Source organism: Panthera uncia, chromosome B1 (assembly GCF_023721935.1).
Source record: "Panthera uncia isolate 11264 chromosome B1, Puncia_PCG_1.0, whole genome shotgun sequence".
Lineage (NCBI taxonomy): Eukaryota > Metazoa > Chordata > Mammalia > Carnivora > Felidae > Panthera > Panthera uncia.
Window position 1 is genome coordinate 46,143,325 of NC_064811.1, and position 20,072 is coordinate 46,163,396.

General features: G+C 36.6%; 1 pseudogene; it reads right to left on the bottom strand.

The window, feature by feature from the left end:
* Positions 1-3,316: 3,316 nt before the first annotated feature.
* On the bottom strand, positions 3,317-3,717 carry LOC125922350 (40S ribosomal protein S23-like; annotated as a pseudogene).
* Positions 3,718-20,072: the final 16,355 nt, after the last annotated feature.

Genomic DNA, 20,072 nt, shown 5'->3' on the forward strand with positions numbered 1-20,072 from the left:
CATAAGACATTTCTAATTTCAAGGCACGTTCAAAAACACATCTTTATTATGGCACATCAGTGAAAAAAATTTAAATTGTTTTGTTTTTATTTGTAATAACTATTTTTACTTTACATTCTAACTGTTTCTTTTTTGTGGCTTATTTTCTTATTATAGAAACATGAAGGATTATCATAAAACAAAAAACACAATTCTACTTAGCCATGCTAGCATTCAGGCTCACCATAGATGCTGTAATCACTGTGAACATTTGCCAAAGTTAATAGTGGTTCTGTTCACCTTGCCTATGTGCACAGAAAAAAAATTAAATTTTGTATGACCATCTGTTATCCCTTTTCTTAATATAAGTGGTCTCAGATTTTTTTTTTTCCTGGAGGACACGTAGTTTGTGAAGGGGCAACTATTTTACATATCAGCATGGATGTTCTTTTAAGGACTCATTAAAATGTGTCCTTGAGAGATGCTTGATTTTTTCCTTCTTTATGTTGTTATTTCTCCACATTAATCTAATGCTTTTTTCAAGTATACATTTCATAATGCAGCTTGAGAGTACGTAGGTGATTCCAAATTGATCATTCTCCATCTTCATAAGCTACTCTATGAGCTGAACATCCTATTAAACTCTCAAATTTTGACCTGAGATTATCTGTACACTAAGCATAATTTTAGCCTATGTGAGTGTCATAAAGTGAATGAAGAATCTTGGTCTCTAGCAATTGTGACATCAAAACTTCATTTTGGTAATCCCAAGACTTTGACTTTTCCTGCCCTGACCAAATCTCCTCTTAAATTTATTAATTATTATTTCAGAATGACTGCTTCACTAACCAGTGGTAGATCCATAGGTAACTACCCCATGCTTAACCCTGAGGAGTTAATAAATATCCATGTTTTAACTGCTGTAATATTTACAAGTAAACAGTTAAGTAATCATAACTCATCATGAGGTGTGTGAGATAAAAAAGAAGCTTCTAGAATCTTTGAGGCAAAATATGTAAAATATCTAAATATTTCATAAAAATTATAAAGCTATTTATCAATTAAGGCTGAGGGGATAGAAGTAAAGAATAAAATTGCTAAATATTCTATTGTGACATTTATATTCTTTTCATTAGAATTTTGTAAGAGACATAAACACAAAATCACACCATTTTAAGAAGAACACAAAGACCTGGCGTTTTCTGGACACAGCTTTTCACATAACTATTTTAGTTATTGCATAAACACATAATACTGTCTATATATCAGGCAGCATTCTAAGTACTTTACAAATTGAAACTCATTAATTCCTACTAAGCTATGGATGAACTACTATGTACTTTATAGCTTTCATGTGAAGTAGCTACATGTTAAAAAAAATGTTTTTAAGGTTTATTTTGAGAGAGGGAGGGAGAGAGAGAGCGAGTGAGAGTGAGAGACATAGAATCCAAAGCAGGATCTAGGATCTGAGCTGTCAGCACAGAGCCCAACACGGGGCTTGAACTCACAAACCACAAGGTCATGACCTGAGCCAAGTCAGTCACTTAACCAACGGAGCCACGCAGGTGCCCTGAAGTAGCTACATGTTTAGAAAGAACTTGTTAGTATTGACAGAGGGATTGTAGAAATAATGGGGTTCCTCATGATCAGTGGGTGATTTTTAGTGGTCCAGTGGGAGAAAGCAAGAGCAGAGAATATTTTAATGATCATTTTGTCTTCCAGAACTAAGAACTCATTTCTCCTGCAGAAGTCTTGTGGGAAAAAGTAAATTAAAAAATATATGCTTTAAAAAGTATTATTTTATAAGAGAGTTTATTGGGTCACAATGTATTTTCATATATATTATTTCATTTGATTCATTTGATATGGGGATACTGTGAGATGACATTTTCTAACATTTACTGATGTATGAGCCAGACACTTTATTGAATCCTTACAACTTTTGATCATACCCAAGTAATAGAAGAGAAATCTGAGGCTCATATATTAAGCACTAGCAAGTGACGATACTTATAAGCCTCGTTAAACATAAATAAATAAAAGATGCTCAGGAAATAAAGCAAATAAAGGGCCAAATCAACTTTTGCCAAAATCTATGTTCTTAATCACATTGTTATTGTTATTGTTTAATCATTATTTTCATAGCCCCAAGATGAAAAAACAAATAAGAGTTATGTCTTTGCCACAATTGCATGGATAGTCACTGGAATTCAAGCCAACAGTAAAGGCAGTGTGACATAACAAAATGATATGCCATAAAGAAATAGCCTTCCACAAAAATGCAGTTAGAAGTAATAAACAAATTTAGCAAATTTGCAGAATACCAAATCAACACAGAAATCAGTTGCATTTTTGCATGTTAGCAATGAAAAATCTGAATAAAAATTAAGAAACCAATTCCATTTATAATAGCATCACAGAATAAAATATTTAGGAATAAACTTAACCAAGGAGGTAAAAGACTTGTACACTGGAAAATACCAAGCGTTGCTGAAATAAGTTAAAGACAAATATAAGTGGAAAGTTTATTTCCTGTGTTCACTGACAGAGATGTAATATTGTTATGATGTCAACACACCCAAAGCAATCTGCAGATTCAGTGTAATTCATATAAAAATCCTGGTGGTGTTTTTTGCAAAAATATTTACAAAATTTTTTAAATTCACATGGAATCTTTTCAACTTTTCAAAGTTTATTTTTGAGAGAGAGAGAGAGAGAAGGAGAGAGAGACACAGAATCTGAAACAGACTCCAGGTTCTGAGCTGTCAGCATAGAGCCCAACGTGAGGTTTGAACTCACGAGCTGTGAGATCATGACCTGAGCTGAAGTCAGGCATTTAACTGACTGAGCCGCCCAGGCACCCTGTTTAAATTCACATGGAATCTTAAGGGACTGTTAATAGCTAAAAACAACCCTGAAAACAACAAAGTTGGAAGTATCACCCTTTCTGATTCCAAACTTAATTACAAGGTAAACAAAACAGGGTAGTACTGGCATAAAAACAGGAACAAAAACAGATGAAATAGAGATCCCAGAAATAAACTTTCTCATATATGGTCATATGATTTCTACAAGGTTGCCAAGACTATTAAATAGGGGAAAAGATAGTTCTTTCAGCAACTGGTTCTGACAAAACTGGATTATCTATATGCAAATGAATGAAGTTGGATCTGTACTTCATACCATATGCAAAAATTAACTCAAGATACATCAAAGACATAAGAGCTAAAACTGTAAGCTTCTTAAAAGAAAATAAAGACAGCTTCATGCTCTTGGATTTTTTTTTTTTTTGGCTTATGAAAATTTATTGCTGTCATGTTTTCACCATCAAAACTTATTATATTGGTCTTTCTTTCTTTCCTCTGTAGAAGTACAAAAGAGAGATATTGGCCACTTTGAGTCACCAGCATCATGACTTTTGTGACCAAATCCAGCAACCAGAATTTCATCATTTTACTCAATAAAATCCAATCACATTTGGGTACAAAGGCTGTGATTTCTTCTGCCATTCTTGATCAGCAGGACCCTGACACATTTCCTGATGCCAGAATTTGGACTTTTAGCTTCAACCCCTACTTCTTCCAGTACAATTCCCTTTGCATGGCAACCACCTCCAAAAGGATTGGCCTTCAGGGCTGTGCCCAAATTGACTTTCTTGTACTGTTTATCATGCCACTTCTGATCTCATCTCCAGGATGGAGCTATCCTGGCAGCACAAAGGCTGTGACACTTGCCCATGCTTCCCGTGCCATGGGCCTGAGGAAAAGAGAGAAACAGCACAGGAAGGCTATGCTCTTGGATTTGTTAGTGATTTCTTGGGTATGATATCAAAAGCATGAGCAACAAAAGAAAAATTAGATAAATTGGATTATATCAAAATTAAAAATGTTTGTATATCAAAGGGTTTTGTCAAGAGATTAAAACGACCAATGGAATCATGAGGGAAATGCAATTCAAACCAAAATGAGACACCAGTTCGTACCTCTTAGAATGGCTATTACAAAACAAAACAAAACAACAAAAAAGCAAAGCGTTGATGAATATGTGAAGAAACTGAAACACTTGCACACTGCTAGTGGGAATGTAATATGGGATGGCCTCTGTAAAAAACTGTATGGCGTTTCCTCAAAAAATTACCATATGATCCAGGAATTCCATTTCTGGGTATATGCATAAAAGAACTGAAAGCAGTGATTGAACAGTTATGTGCACACCCATGTTCATAGCACTTTTATTCATGATAGCCAAAATGTGGAAGCAACCCAAGTGTGCAAGTCAATAAATGAATGGATAAACACAATGTGACATATATTTACCATGGAATACTATTCAGCTTTAAAAGGGAAGGAAATTCTGAAATTTACTGCAACTTGGATAAACCTTGAAGACATTATGCTGAGTGAAATAGGCCAGTAACAAAAAGACAAATATTGTATGAATGCACTTACACGAAGTTTTTAAAGTAGTCAAATTTATAGAAATGGGGATGCAGTTGTGTTTGTCAGGGTCCATGGAGAGGGATAATGGGTAATTATTGTTTACTGGATACAGTTTCAGTTTGGGAAGGTAGAAAAACTGTTTTAGAGATGGATAGAGGTGCTGGTTGCACAACAGTGTGAATGTACTTGATGCCACTGAACTATAAACTCAAAAATGGTTAACACTGAATTTTTTATCATGGATATTTGATCACAATTATTATTATCTTTTTTTTTTAAATTTTTTTAACATTTATTTATTTTTGAGACAGGGAGAGATAGAGCATGAACGGGGGAGGGTCAGAGAGAGAGGGAGACACAGAATCTGAAACAGGCTCCAGGCTCCGAGCTGCCAGCACAGAGCCCGATGCGGTGCTCGAACTCATTGACCGCGAGATCATGACCTGAGCCGAAGTCGGAGGCTCAACTGACCGAGCCACCCAGGCGCCCCTATTATTATCATTTTAAATGGGAACATTGGCTAAAAAGGAAACTTAAAATCCAACTGAATTCTTAATTAAAAGCTGTGACTTTGAGCAGCTGGTCAAAATCTTCTCATTTTCAGTTTCTCTGAAAAGGAAAATGTAGATGATCTATATTCTCCAAGGTTATTGGGGGACTTTATCATAATAACGTATGTAAAAATGTCTGACTCAAGATAGGCATGCAGTGATAGCTTCAATGTTCATCACACATCTGTGTGCTAAACATCAGTGTTTAGAAGCACTTGGGTGGCTCAGTCAGTTGAGCATCCGACTTTGGCTCAGGTCATGATCTCATGGCTCATGAGTTTGAGCCCTACATCAGGTTCTGTGCTGACAGCTTAGAGCCTGGAGCCTGCGTTGGATTCTGTGTCTCCCTCTCTCTTTGCCTCTCCCCTGCTCATGCTCTCTCTGTCTCTCAAAAATAGATGAAAATGTTAAAACAAATTTAAACATCAGTGTTTAGATGGGAGGTTATCTGCAAGGAAAGCTCCATTTGAGGATTTGAATAATAAGTAGATATTAATCACACAAGCATCTTGTAATGATTAAACTATTAAACAAGCATTTGTAATACAACAATGTCTTGAGAGACAAAATAAGCCCTGCTTTTAATGTCATATTTATCTTGTTCTTTTTTTAAACATCTTAAGACTGCTTCTAACATGTGTTACTCATAAGTCATATAATGCAAATGTTCAAAAGCTGGAGTTTTAGTAGAATTGTATCTCTTGCTTGGTTATTGCTATTGATATGTAAAAGACAGTAAGCAAAAGCAAAAAAAGGTCAAATTTGTAGGCTACCAATATTGGGAATCTTGGCATATCCTGAATAAAAGGAGTCTTTTAGGGCCCTGAGGTCATGGCTAAACGGCATCTAATGACTAACACTGGACTAAGACTTTTTTCCAAGGGGCAAGAATTCCTTATTTTGACAGAACTTAGAGAGATATCACAGTATACTGGTTAAAAAGCCTGGATTCTGCAATGAAATGTCCTGGGGACTAATTGTTACTCTATCTTCCCAGTTGTATGCCTTTGAGTATGTTACGTCACTTTCTAGGTCTCAGTGTGATGATAAACAGAGCTGGTTCATAGATATGAGACACAACAGTAAATCATTTAACAAGGGTCATGACACTTAGTAAGTCTCCCATAACTTTTTTATTATGATGATGATAATTACCATGATTCATAAGATCTTATTATCTCAGAACATGGCTAGACACAGCCCACTTAATTAGAGTGGAATAAAGCAAACTGATCATTATTGGGCTTGAATCTATGCTGTTGAAACCAAGATATTCTGACATAGAGAAGCATCTGGATCCAATGGAGATTCTTGATAGATGTTTAATCCAGCTGGTATATCATTAATTATCAGTAGGTTATGGGACTAGACAACAGGCAAATAATCAAGCAGTTTGAAGAGAACAGTATTGGCTGAAGGTGATATTGCAAAAACATTAAGGGGCAGATGGAAAATCATAAGGACTGTAAAATCAAGTTTTTAGAAAGCCAGGCAGGCAGGCAGACAACATTAGAATACTATAAGTAACAGAAGCCCTGACACTAATGTGGGATTCAATCAAAGAACTTCAGTTCTTAGTAAAAACTGGAAAAATTAAACGTCTTTGTTTTAGTTTGAGTTCCCCCAGGATTAGACTGAGAGAGAAGAAAGCACAAATAGTATTTGGAAGAGGTAGTAAACACCAGTAGAAAAGTACCAGTAGAAAAGTCAGTTAAGCATTTGACTCTTGGTTTCTGCTCAGGTTACGATCTTGTGGTTTCGTGGGTTCGGGCCCCTGTCAGATTCTGTGCTAGCAGTGTGTAGCCTGCTTGGGATTCTCACTCTCCCGATCTCTCTGCCCCTCCCACACTTGTGCTGTATCTCTCTCTCTCAAAATAAATAAATAAACAAACAAAATTTTAAAAAAAGTACAGAAGTAAAAATGGCAGTGAGGCAGCTTATAGAATATGCTATCAAGCCACCTGTGCTGTGGGTAACTAGGATTTAACCCCATGGGAACATTATTAAAACCCACTTACTTCAAAAAGTAAAGGAATCAGGGGCACCTGAGTGACTCAGTCCATTAAAGAATCTGACCCTTGATTTAAGCTCAGGTCTTGAACTCAGAGACCCTAGTTCAAGCCCCATGTCAGGCTCTATGCTGGGAGTAGAGCCTATTTAAAAACAAAAACAAAAACAAAACAAAAAAAAAATGAAAAGAAAAGGAAAGGAATCAGAAGATTTATATAGCAAATACTGCCAGCCATCTGTGAAAGACTGGTGGTTTAAGGAGGGGTAACAACCTACCTTGGCCTTAGAGGAAACCCTAAGGCAAAACAATGTAAATACTACCAGTTGGAAGGTGTGCAGGCCTGTGGAATATATATATATATATATATATATATATATATATATATAGTAAAGGACCATAGCTTTAAGGAAATAATCTCTAAAGTTCATATCACATACATTTGGGGGTCATATCCAACCCACCTTTGAGCACAAATCCGCTGTTCACAGAAATAGTTTCTTTCCTTTCCTATTTTGCACCGCGTACACCTTGTTATGTTATCTCAAGTTCCCTAGCAAAACTTTGTTTTTCCTGCATGCTTGTAACCTTTATCTGAAACCCTGGGGCCAGATGAGTTTTGAAACTAGGAATTTTTTTGAATTTTAGAAAGGTAATTACCATTGATATTCTATATATTTAATAACATTCCAGTGACATTTGGAGCAGTACTCTGTAAGTAAATATGTTCTTTTTTTCTGGTGTCTCAGGAATGGTTCTTTACATTAAGTGGTATCAATATAGGTAGTAAATAGCCTCACATCAATTCAAGTCAGGGTTATGTTTAGTCTGATATAACTGGGCTGGACACAGTGTGGAATTAAATCTAGAAGAAGCCCCCAGCCTCCAAAATGTTCATCACTTACATGATGAAAAGTGCAGGTGGCAGGGGACATCTAGGTGACCATGAAGAAATGGAAGTTTCTGAGGACAAGGAAGTGTCTTCACTGGCAAGAAGGAGTGGGGGCTCTGGAACTAGCATTGGATGTTATTAGTTTGTTCTTCTATTGAGTTAACTCAGGTCTGCTGAAACAGCACTTTGTAGTCTACCAAAGGAAACGTGGGAAATGAGATTTCAGGGATATCTAAATTTGTTATTTTTTAGATATCAACTTATGAAAAACTTCTAAATTTTAAAGCAGTTTTGGGATTTTGGAATTGTGGATAAGTGATAACTATACAGTAGACCGACATACTGAACCTGTCTTTTCCATTTTATAAAATTCAACAATTTAAGCAATCTCTCCCCCACAACTGACACCACCATCACCTCTATTTTTACAATACAGAACACTGAGATCTTCTCAGGTATAATCTTTAGAACTATATATCTCAACCTTTTTTTTTTTCATTATTGTCCCCTTCTCCAACTAGCCTTTTTTGACCATTTTTTCCCCTAATTGCCCATCTCTATAACACTTAATACCAAAGATGTACTGTATATATGTTGATGGACTGAGGCTCTCTGGAGGACTTCACATCATTATAATATCTAACATTTTTTATACCCCAAGCACCAATTTTTGTCTCCTTAGAAGCTGTATCACTCACATTGAACATCTGTGCTTAAATTAGAGAATACAAATGTCTACCAATGTGACAATGTGAAAACAAACTTATTGGTGTGTCATTTAAGCCATTTTGTACTACCTTTAATCAGTTTAACTGTTTTAGATCACTCTTAAGTATCTTTAAAGAATCAAATGGATTTTTTTTAGTATTCAGTACAAATTGGAGGATGTGGGTATGGTGAATGGTCACAAACATACATTTTTAAACTAATGAATTTCTTTCTGTTGAAAGAAATATCTACATGAAATTAATGCAAAGCCCTTTTGGAAGGCGTCAAGTACTTTAGAACTTTTATTTATTTTAGGTTTTATGTATTGAAAATTTCTACCCCAACTAATATTTTGAAAAGTTTAATGATAAGATGAGAAAGACTGGATAGATATTTCTGCAGAAAACTAACAGCTTATAAGGTAAAAATAAATCAAAATTAAAGTTAAATCACAAAATCTAGAACAAATATTTTGCCAGGAGCTACATGAAATGTTTTAGAAAAATCACTGAACTTGACATTGGAAGAGATGGCTCAAGGTGTGACTTAGCCAGCTTGCTATTTCTTATCTTCTCCAATCTCTATTCTTGTTTATAAAATTGGAATTATGATTATTCCAAAGTGTATTTATGGGACTGAAATGAGGAAACCTATATTACATAGTTTTATAAATTCTAAAGTGTAAAAATATAGATATTCATTGAATTATGTCAAGTATTAATCATTAGAGCTATGTCCAGTGTAACTTGAAATAAAGAACAAATCTGAGAGGCTGAAGTGTCATGCACAAGACTTCTCCAGCTCATCTATTCCAAATCCTCCTGCTTTAATTGTTTTTAAATATAACTTATTGTGAAATTGGCTTACATACAACACCCACTGCTCATCCCAACAGGTGCCCTCCTCAATGCCCATCACCCATTTTCCCCTCTCCTCCACTCCCCCCTCCATCTTCAGTTTGTATTCTAGAGTCTCTTATGGTTTGCCTCCCTCCCTCTCTGTTATGCTTTAATTGTTTATGCTTCTAAAATTTTGTGTTTGATTATAGTTAACATTATGGCTTATCCTTCTGTAGAAGTTATCTGGCAAATGTGTAAGCTTCTGTGTTTTGATTAATAGAATTTTGCTGACCAAGTAAGTTTTAGAGACAGTTGAGGCTATCTTAAAAGATGAAAGTCTCTGAGAATATTTCTGCCTGAGTTTGCACTTCTCAAAGCAGTAAGTCTTAGCAAAAGAACTTGTCAACATATGTACCATTTTCTGGATTCAGTCAAGTATCTAATGCAACTTTTCTCATTAAGGATCTTTAGAAGTTTTTTTGCCCCTATTATTCTAAAATCTTTAAACACAAAACCAAAAACCTGCATTACAACAGAGTAGTGTGTGGGATGTGACTGTTTCTATTTTGAACTATTATAGCATTTTTTTATCATAGCGCTTTCCTCAGTGTATCATAATGGTTTGTTTACTTTCCTGTCTCTCTCATTAGACAGAGAGCTGCTAAGAAAACATCATTTTCCACTGAGCCTGCAGCACAGTGCTTGTTAATACACTCAGTATTCCTTGAATTAAATTGAATAACACTTTGTACCTTGTTGGCCCACATTTTAAATGACATTCTGTTATAGTAATATGTACATGTTTTTATTCCACTATTATATTCCAAATTCCTTGAAATATGGAGCTATACCTTTATTCCCTTATTGGCATGGAGTGAACAAAATATTTGGGGGATTGAATGCTGAATGGCACTAGAGACAATTGTCATTGCTTCTGCATGGTGCCGTGACAGCACTGTTGTTTTCTTATAATCAAGTTCCTGATAGCTCAGATCTAACAGCCACCAGAAATTCTAAGCCACGGAAGGAAAAGGAAAAGGAGACAAGAAAAGAGACAACTGGGCTAAAAATACTGAAGAACAATAGATTTTAAGATATATATACCTATTGGGTAGTGGGGCAGAGAAACATTTGTTTTGAGCACATTTTCAAATAATTGAAGTCAACAAGATAGAAGTCATTAATTGCAACGTCCAAACCATCAAATATCAGAATGAAAGTTAAAAACATGTGTAATATCAGAAATCAATCCAAGTGTGAGCATGAACGTGAATGGTCTGAGGATGGACACATAGAATTCTAATCAGATTACAGAGACATAGAGTTGTGTTATAAAAAAATAAATCAGTTCTGGGTCTTGGTTCAGCATTTAAGGAACTTGGAAGTCACCACTCCATCCCAACAACAAGTAAAAATCTGAACAGGCTGAAAAATCAACAACTCATCTTGGATCCATAAGAGAGGGGAGGATGCCTGACAAACTGCTCAGCCAAAGATTAGAGATTCAGATAGACCAAAAAAGGAAGGCACAACTCAACAGAACAGAGACTCAAGAGTGGATGCTGCAATGGGAACTGCCAGGTAGGGAAACCTGAACTGAAATTGATAAATTGCTGTAAGATCAATGTGGACAACTCCAGGGGGACTGTGTCATAAAAATGCCCCCACAATTTTTGTGAGATTTACCTCCAGGAGCTCAAGCAGTTTCCTTCAGTAAATATCTGATAAAAATCCCCTCCTGCTTCTTGCAGGAGTAAGAGAAAAGGAAACATTTTGAAACATACCAGAGAATTCTGTTCATCCTAACAAGGCACGCCTTCAGGGGAAACTAGTTAACCAGAGCCTAACCTACTGGATTATTTGTTAACCAGAGCCTTACTGACCCGGGGGAATAAAACTATCCAACTCCAGTCAGCACTATCTTGCCAAGTGGGAGAAAGGAAATATCCAACTTCAGCCCACTGTAGCCATTCTGTCTTACCTGAGGTGGGGGAGAAAAACCCAACAAAGACTTGTAAAGTTTACAGTCCAGAGGCACAGGCTCACTCAAAGACCGGCACCTAATCACAGGACTATAGAACGCTTCCCCTCCTTCTATATCTTACCACCAGTTATTAAAGGCCTATTTAAAGAAGTTCATTTTCCCCAGTACTTCATGTATAGCTCTCAGAAGGAAATTACAAGACTTAATAAAAGGCAAAAAACAGAACTGGAAAGGACAGAGCAAGCTTCAGAACTAGACATGGCAGGGATGCCGGAATTTTCAGACCAGGAATTGAAAATGACTGTGAATAACATTCAAAGGGCTCTGATGCATAAAGTAGATAAAATGTAAAACAGGTGGGCAACATAAGCAGAGAGATGGAAATCCTAGAAAGAACCAAACAGACATGCTAGAGGTCAAAAATACTGTAAAAGAAATGAAGAATGCCTTTGGTGCATGTATTAGTCAGGGTTTTCCAGAGAAGCAGAACCAGCAAAATATATAGATATATGTATAAGAGTAGATTTATTATAGAAATTTACTCACCTGGGGCATATGGGTGACTCAGTCGGTCAAATGTCCAACTTCACTCAAGTCATGATCTCCTTGTTCATGAGTTCAAGCCCCGCATCAGGTTCTGTGATGACAGCTCAGAGCCTGGAGCCTGCTTCAGATTATGTATCTCCCTCTCTCTCTGCCCCTTACCTAATCACTCTCTCTGTCTCTCTCTCAAAAATAAATAAACATTAAAAAAAAGAATTTTACTCACCTGATTGTGGAGGATGAGAAATCACACAATCTGTCCTCTGCAAGTTGGAGAACCAGAGAAGTTGGTGATATAATTCAGCTCATGTCAAAAGTCCTGAGAATCAGGGAAGTTGATGGTGTAACTCCTTGTCCAAGGCTGAAAGTGTGAAAACTGGAAGGGATACTTGTGATGTCCTGGAGTCTGAAGGTCTGAGAAAAAGGAGTTCCAATGTCCAAGAGCAGGAAAGGATGAATTTCCCATTTCAAGAGGAGAGAGCAAGAACCAGCCCTTCCTTTGACTTCTTTCCTTTTCTCTTCTCTTCTCTTCTCTTCTCTTCTCTTCTCTTCTCTTCTCTTCTCTTCTCCCCTCCCCTCCCCCTTCCTTTCTCTCTCTCTCTTTCTTCTTCTTCGTCTTCTTCTTCTGGCCCTTTCTTCTTCCTTCTTTTTGCTCCCTAACCCTTTTGGTGGGTCCCGAGAGGGGTAATCTTAATTCCTAAGTCTACTGATGCACATGCCTCTTCTAGAGGCACTCTCACAGACACATCCAGAAAAAAACTGTTTGTCAGCCATCTGTGCATTCCTTAGCCCAATCAAGTTCACTCACAAAATTAACCATCCCAGTGGATGACTAGCAGATTGGATACTGCTGAAGAAAGAGTCTCTGAGCATGAGGATCTATCAGTTGAAACCTAAAACTGAAAAGCAAAGAGAATAAAGACAAGAAAGAAAGAAAGAAAGAAAGAAAGAAAGAAAGAAAGAAATCAATCTAAGGACTGTGGGACAATTACTAAAGGTATAACAAACACATAATGAGAATACCAGATATATAATAAAGAGAAGGGAACAGAAAAAAAAAATGTTGGAACAAAATAATGATAGAATTTCTCCAAATTAATGTCAGATACCAAACCATAGATTTAGGAAGCTCAGAGAACACTGAGCAGAATGAATGTCAAAAAACACTACTCCTAGGCATATTATTTTCAAACTACAGAAAATCAAAGATAAAGAAAAAATCTTGAAAGAAGCCACATGAAAAAAGTACCTTACCCCTAGAGAAGCAAAGATAAAAATCACATCCAATATTTTCTCAAAAAACATGCAAGCAAGAAGAGAATGGAAAGAAATATTTAAAGGGTTGAGAGGGAAAAAAAGTCCAACCTAGAATTCTGTATTCTGTGAGATTACTTCTCCTGTGAAGGTAAAATAAAGACTAACTTAGACAAACAGAAATTGAGGGAATTTGTTGCCAGTGGACATTTCTATGAGGCGAACATTACCCTAATATCAAAACTAGACAAAGACATTACAAAAAACAAAAAGTACAGAACAATATCTGTCATGAACAAAGATGCAAAAATTCTCAACAAAGTCTTAGCAAGTAAAATCAATTATGTATAAAAATAATTATACACTATGACCAAGTGGTATTTATCCCAGGTATGAAAGGGTAGTTCAACATTCAAAAATTAATTAATGTAGGAGTGTTTGGAAGATGGTGGTGGAGTAGGAGGACCTTAGGCTTGCCTCATCCCACAAATACCACTAAGTAACTTCAAATCATCCTAAATACCCCAGAAATTCACTGAAGACTGGCAGAACAAACTCTACAACTATGGGTTGAGAGGAGGTCACATTGAAGAAGGTAGGAAGTGCAGAGATGCGGTTTGGGAGAGAAACAGATCCTGGCCACTGTGGTGAGGAGGGAACCCCAGTTGTGAGAAGGGCATGAGACAGAATAACATGGAGTCCAATCGCATCCCCACAATAATTGGCTTGGAAAGTGAGAGAGGGTGAATTTTGTGAGTTCTTGCAACCATCGAAGCTTTAAAGCCTGAAGTTGTTCTCTTTTTAATTATTTTTTTTAAATGTTAATTCATTTTTGAGAGGGGGGGAAGGGCAGAGGGAGAGGGAGACACAGAATCTGAAGCAGGCTCCAGGCTCTGAGCTATCAGCACAGATCCCAATGTGGGGCTCAAACCCACGGACCACAAGATCATGACCTGAGTTAAAGTCAGATGCTTAACTGACTGAGCCACTCAGGCACCCCTAAAGCCTGAAGTTTTAAAGGGCAGCAGACTTGGCTGAGATAGAGCTCACAGGGTTTTGTGCTGCTCTTAGAAGACAGCCAGATAACGGGCAGACATTCAGGGTAGAAACAGCCATCTGAAGAGTGCCTGGGGCTCACAGTGGGGAGGTTTCACTTCATCTTGGAATGTGTACCAGAGAGACTGTGTCCACGGAGAAACCCCACTAAGAACAAAGGAACTGGTTGGCTCCATTTCCCTTCCCTGACCCTCAGCATAAGCACAGTACCACCAGTGAGAACCAGAACAGTGTGAACAGTCTCTAACTTGGTTTCACCAAGCCCTACCCCCTGGGCTCCAATGGAACTGCCCTTTCCAGTCAAGCTTGCCTCAGTCTCCCTCCCCCAAAAGACCAGCCCAAATCCTTGCTTACATCACGTCATCCAACTGGGGAGTTTTGTGGAGTCTTGGTTCTGGTGGCAGTTGGTGATAGATCTCATTTCACAAACAGACCACAGCCCATTTAGTTAAAATATTCAGGCCAGGGGCAAACTCTGCACACAACAGACAAAGACAGCCTTTGCAGAAGACTTGTCTGAAGGATAAAACATCCAGGACAAAGAAGCAGAGCATATACAGCACACATTGGAGACACTCTTGGAAGCTCTAGTCCCTGGGGACTGGAGGCACTACATGGCAGGGCTCTGCAGGATCTCCTCTTCATAAGACCATCCCCCTCAGGAACAGAAGACATAACTGACTTTTCTAACCCAGTAAACAAGCACAGAGACTTAGACAAAATGAGAAGACAGAGATTTATACCAAATGAAAGAATAGGACAAGGCCATGGCAAGGGTAATGGGGATTAAGGAGTGCACTTGTGGTGATGAGCACTTGGTGATGTACAGAATTTTTGAATCACTGTCATGTACACTTGAAACTAATACAACACTGTATGTTAACTAACAAGAATTAAAATTTGTAAAAGCCAAAAAAAATCAATTAATGTGATGAATCACATCAACAGACTAAAAAAGGAATATTATTCAGTGCCAAAAAGAAATGAACTATCAAGCCATGAAAAGACATGGAGGAAAGTTAAATGCATATTACTAAATTAAAGAAGCCAATCTGAAAAGACTATATACTGTATAATTGCAACTATATAATATTCTGTGAAAGACAAAACTATGGAGCCAATAAAAAGTTCAGTGGTCGTCAGGAGTGGGATAGGGTAGGAAGGATAAGCAGGTGGAGCACAGAGGACTTTTAGGACTGTGAAAAAAATTCTGTATGATCCTATGATGGACTCATGCCATTATATAGCTTTCCAAATATGTAAAATGTACAACCTCAGATATAGACTCCAATGTCAACAATGGACTATGAGTGATTATGTTGTGTCAGTGCAGTTTCATCAATTGGAACAAATGTTCTCTGTGGTGGGAATGTTAAAAATGGGGAGGGCAATGTAGTTGTGGGGTCAGGAGGTGTTTGGGAAAAAAATCTGTATTTTCTTTTAAATTTTTCTCTAAGGGGCACCTGAGTGGCTCAGTTGGTTAAGTGTCTGACTCTTGATTTTGGCTTTGGTCATGATCTCATGGTTTGTGAGATTAAGCCCTGTGTCAGGCTCTGTGTTGATTGTGGAGTCTGCTTGGGATTCTCCTTCTCCCTTTCTCTCTGCCCCATTCACACTTGCTCACTCACTCTCTCTCCCTCAAAATAAACAACAAAATAAACTTAAAACTATAAATTTTGCTCTAAACCTAAAGCTACTCTAAAACATAAAATCTTTTTTTTAATTTAAATTTCAGTTAGTTAACATACAGTGCAATATTTCTTTCACAAGTAGAAACCAGTGATTCATCACTTATATACAATACCCAGTGCTCATCACAAGTGCCCTCCTTAATGCCCATCACCTATCTAGTCCCTCTCCCACCCACCTCCCTAAGTCAACCCTGTTTGTTCTGTATTGTTAAGAGTCTCTTGTGGTTTGTTTCCCTCTATTCTCTTTTAAAATGTAAAGTATTCAAAATTAAAAAAAAATAGAGACTATAGCTTTTATTTTCTCTATCTTGATATAAAAAACATACTTTGTTGTCGTAGATCACATATAGCCATGAATATTTAAAGTTATATATGTAGCTTATTTACATATTCTGTTGGTAAATCTACATGATTTTAGATGATTAGCTTTGGGGTTTATTTAGAAATCTTTTGCCTTTTGCTAAATTGTGAGTTGAGTGCCCTATATTTTCAGGCTCACTCAACTCAGCACTCAAGAATAGGCCTGTGCCTTCATTTCCGCATTACATAATAGCCTTAACTTGTTAATAATATATTTCCTCCTTGATGTAAGCTGAAGAAGAACTAAGTATTTGTCTAAGAAAAAATCCAGACCTGAGTTGTTAAATTAGCTGCCTAGTTTTCAGTGCTATGCTGCATATAATAGTGGCACAATAGTGACTGGAATGTGAGGGTTCTTTCTTTTGAATTATTAGAGTGACAGTTAAGGTGAGGATTAATCTTTTAACCAACATGTCTCATCTGTAAAGTAAAGTGAGTGGCCTTCAGTGTTTCTGGGGGTTCTCCCGCTCAAACGTTATATAACCTATGGCAAAATGGGAGGGAAAGGACAGCTTCTAATAAGAGCGAAAGAAATGATAGTTAAGAATCCACAGGACATAGGTGTTAAATTTATATTTGTAAAGTCACTGTGTGAAGAACTAAAAAAAAATTAAGTGATTTCCTTTTTAAAACAAAAAGAAATTGAGAGGACAGGAACTCAATAGTTTGCAGTGCAGATGAGTAATTATTCAGTGAAAGAGTGATACAAACTTGTTTTCAACAGGGTCACAAAGAAGAGATAGTTAACAGTTAAGAGCAGCTGGTAGGCTAGGGGAGCCTGTGTGGCTCAGTCAGTTAAGTGTCTGACTCTTGATTTTGGCTCAGGCCATTATCTCACAGTAATTGAAATTCAGCCTCATATTGGGTTCCATGCTGATAGTCCAGAGCCTGCTTGAGATTCTCTCCCCATCTCCCACCCTGCCCTTCCTGTGCTCAGGCACTCATAAGCACATTCTCTCTCTCTCTCTCAAAATAAATAAATAAACTTAAAAAAAGAGCAGCTAGGTAGACTTGCAGAAAATACTAGTGAATTAAGTCAAATTTATGTAATTTTTATTTCATTGCAGACTTTTCTTTAACAAACCATAGAATCGAGGATTACTGAATCACACATCTAAACAGAATCTTAAAGGGCATCTACCATCAGGTTTACTATCACTAGAGCCTTGGCTTTTTCCCCCCTCTACTCTCTTCTACAATCAAGACTATTATTTTTTATGTACTGAGGTACTTTGACATTTTGTATTGGCTATCACTTAAACTCAAATTATCACTCAGGGCTTCCTTTTTCTTTCTCTTTGTCTTGCTTAAGAAAGCATCTTTTATTATTATTGTTATTAATTTCATACTTTAAACATGCCATTTCATTCTGAACATGAATTTTGTTATTTGTAACCATGGCTAAAAGTACTGTGCTTCCTCATTGTTTTAATTGTGACTCTCACAAGAAGTTCTATATGTTAATGTGCTGTGTAAAGCATAGAAGATATGTATTTATTTGTATTATTAGCACTGAATTTAGATGCAGCAGTCTTTTGTGTTTCATGCTCATTTCTTTCCACATGGCCAATTCAGAGTTTAGGACTGGACTGGCTGCCCTCCAGGACATCATTAGTAGTGACCTTGTCACTTAATGTTAACTATATACCTCATTCATACCATGGTTGAAAATGGCTGAAAGCCAGTGCAAGTGAAGCATTGAAAACCAGGGCTGAGATAGGCAGGTACAGCCCTCATTTCCCACACCTGTCAAAATAATGTTCAGATCTCCAACTTATTGGATCTATTTCATTATTTTTGGCCAAATCTGAAAGTATGCTCCAAATTCTTTCTCAAAAAATTTCTGGCCCATAAATACCAACTTTCAAAAATGTGAAATGTGTATCATTTTAAGGATCATTAATCTTTACATAATTAGAAAATTCTAGGGGTGCCTGGGTGGCTCAGTCAGTTAAGTGTCTGACTTTGGTTCAGGTCATGATCTCACAGTTGGTGGGTTCGAACCCCTCGTTGGGCTCTGTGCTGAATTCTTGCTCAGAGCCTGGAGCGTGCTTCAGATTCTGTGTCTCCTTCTCTCTCTGCCCCTCGCCTGCTCGTGCTCTGTCTCATTCTGTCTCTCAAAAATAAATAAATGTAATTTAAAAAAAAAAAGGAAAATTCTACATCAGTAACATAAATTTAATATTTTTCACCATGTAAAGAAAAAAAAAAGGAAAGGAATAAAGAAATGAGTGTCAATGAGCAAGCCTCTAACTCTTATTTAATAAGACTATCTAACTATCTTATTTAATAAATATCTAACTCTTATTTAATAAATATTCACCAAATTGGTACATTTAATTCTGTTATCTAAGTATTGAGTCAAATCTCTTTATGATTATTATTTTATTTTGTTCATTTACTTCAAATATATGGTCACTGATGTGTATTCTTTTGTGCCTGTGCATATTTCCATTTTATCCTTAACACTGTCAAATGTAACCATCTTTATTGTATTTCATTTTATATCATGTTTAAAAGAGAAATGCCAGGGAGCCTGGGTGGTGCAGTCGGTTAAGCGTCTGACTTCAGCCAGGTCACGATCTCACGGTCCGTGAGTTCGAGCCCCGCGACAGGCTCTGGGCTGATGGCTGGGAGCCTGGAGCCTGTTTCTGATTCTGTGTCTTCCTCTCTCTCTGCCCCTCCCCCGTTCATGCTCTGTCTCTCTCTGTCCCAAAAATAAATAAAAAACGTTGAAAAAAAAAATTAAAAAAAAAAAATAAAAGAGAAATGCCATATGAAAAAAAAATCACTAACATTCTATTTCTCCCAGTAGTTATTGTTAAAGCCAAAGATAAATGGAAATATTTTTTATCTATACCACATATCAAAGATTAAATCATTCTCAGGCCATTAGAAAGCTAAAACTTTTTAAGAAAAAGTACAAGGAACTCCAACCCTTCTAACAAGTTAGCTACCAATGTTGATTATCAGAAGACCTGAAGTTTATAGCAAGTTTTTCAAATGCCTGGGAAAGAGAGAAAATCTCTTTTGAGACATGTCCGCTGAGTTTCAATTTAATCTGGACTTAACTGAAAAGTTATATAACTAAAGTACACAAATGTTTTGGCATCTAGAGATACCACATTTCTTCATGTACTTTCAAACTCATATCTCATAAATAGGTTCTGAATAGCTTCCATGACGAATATCATTTAAAAGCCAATATATAAATGTAAAAAAAAATGGCTTACATTCAATGAGGTGGTTGCAAAGAAAATCAAATATTTAGAGAAAGATATCTAAGGGAGACATGGAGAGATAATAACAATTAATATTAATTATTTGTAGTTGATTTCTTCACTTATTCTAGTTGGGAAAGAAGATATTAAACAAATACACAAATGAATCTCGTAAAAATTCTTCTGTTGGGTACAAAACGGACTCACATCCAAATTTTTTATTGCAAGTAAGGCTTTAGTCTGTTTTGTTATTGCCAATTTCAAAATTTCAGCATATACAGAATACCAAGACCAAAAATATCTACATGTCTAACTTGAATTGATAGTAAAAATATTTTATATATATGCATATACATACATAAATATGTCCATGTGTAGTATGGTATGTGTGTGCATGTGTGGCTATTTAAAGCAAAGAGGAATTTATTCCATGAAATTTATAAGGAATGACAGTTTTCACTGAACATCTAGAATTCTTACTCTCTAAAGGTTGAGAACTATTGGACTGATTCTGGATTCAGCCAGTAAATAGGTTTTGTTTGATCAC